At 43.6% G+C, this 1,614-nt stretch overlaps 1 pseudogene; it reads left to right on the forward strand.

Moving 5' to 3' along the window:
- The first annotated feature begins 864 nt into the window (after positions 1 to 864).
- On the forward strand, positions 865 to 947 carry LOC118708605 (annotated as a pseudogene).
- The last annotated feature ends 667 nt before the right edge of the window (positions 948 to 1,614 follow it).

Raw genomic sequence — 1,614 nt, forward strand, 5'->3', positions numbered from 1 at the left:
TCCTTTCTACATGGAGGGACATCCAACACATAAAAGGCCCAACTGTCTATCAGGCATTCTAGTAGGCACTGTGCATACATATCCCCTTTAACCTTTACACTATGTGAGGGAAGTATTATTACTCCATTTTCTAGTGGAAGAAGCAGAGGTGTAGAGAGGTTGAGTAACTGACTCAAGGTCAGAGCTTGTGAGCTGCAGAACTCCCGTGGTGTTCAGGCCATTTGTGCTGCCCCTATGCTAAGTTGCCTTGGGTGTTTCCAGGTTTCATAAGGTGTTATCTTCCCAGGTATCTCCAGGTTTTTTAAGCTATCCTGGCCTCTCCTAGAATTCCTCACATCCCACTCTCCTGCCACTGCCTGCCCTTCCTCCTCTCTGTGGAATGTCTTGCCCTATTGGTGATTAAGTAGGAGCATGTGGAATAAGGTCTTAGGTTTCAAGGGAAAGGAATGCAGAATCCAGAATCACCACAGGCAAAGAATCTTATCCTCCTCAAGAGAGGAACAAAGAATAAGAGTTGGAATAAATACAGAAAACTTTATTGGAAAATGTAGAAGAACAAATTGAGGCGTTTGGTGCTTCCTGGCTTCTGTGGTCTTTCGGTGATTAGAGGAACTGTTTCATGTGATGTCTCCTTTTGGGTCTTATTTCACCTGAATGCTTGTTTTCTAGCCTGGACCAGTGTTTTGAGCAAGGCAGTTTTTGAGGACTCCTTGCCTCACTTTGTAGAAGGAAGGGCCAGGCTGTGAGTCCTGAGTTTTGCTATTTTAGTGGAGTAAATATCACACCATCAGAGGGAGATGCTGGTTAGCTTCCTTAAGGGAACCTATAGAGACTTAGAGGTGTTTTATTTAAATAGATCATTCTAGCTTTGCTTAGGGGCAGTATCATAGCCAATGAGGTTTATCCAAGGCACGATTATTGCTAATTGAAAAACAACCACAACAACAACAACAACAACAAACAACAACCATCCTAAACCACAACAAATATACCTCACACTATCAGAAAGATAGTGTTTCCAGATGAATAATGAATTATCTACGAAGAGCCAACCTAAAAAAGAATCTATCCTTTTGAATGAAATATTTCTAAAATGCATTGAACACATTTTCTTGACAGGAGCACAGTAAACATAACTGAACATTTTCTCAGTCCTCTTACAGACCGAGATTCTCCTTATGTCCATTAAAATCCTACTGGGCAGTGGTGCTGGGAGGATCTCAGGGGTATTCAAGTTTCAGGGCTATTGAGTCTTCCATTAAAGGACTCAGGGCTATGCAGTAATAAGGCTCTGGGTTAGCTTTTTGTGGTTATTCTATCTCCTCTCCATGGTCATGCTCTGTAGTGTGTAGTGTGCATAGATAGGGAAATCTATATAACACATGTTGCTATGAATGTTAATAGAATATTATTATTATACTAGAGGCCTGGTGCACAAATTCATGTGCCAGTGGGTCCCTCAGCCTGGCCTGCAGGATCAGGCCAAAACCAACTCTCTGACATCTTCTGAGGAGTCTCAGATTGCGAGAGGGTGCAAGCCAGGCTGAGGGACCCCACCGGTGTATGATTGGGGCAGGGGAGGGACAGGGGGCGCTCCACAGCGTGTCTGACCCA

The sequence above is a fragment of the Pipistrellus kuhlii genome, unplaced genomic scaffold, assembly GCF_014108245.1.
Source record: "Pipistrellus kuhlii isolate mPipKuh1 unplaced genomic scaffold, mPipKuh1.p scaffold_m20_p_6, whole genome shotgun sequence".
Classification (NCBI taxonomy): Eukaryota; Metazoa; Chordata; class Mammalia; order Chiroptera; family Vespertilionidae; genus Pipistrellus; species Pipistrellus kuhlii.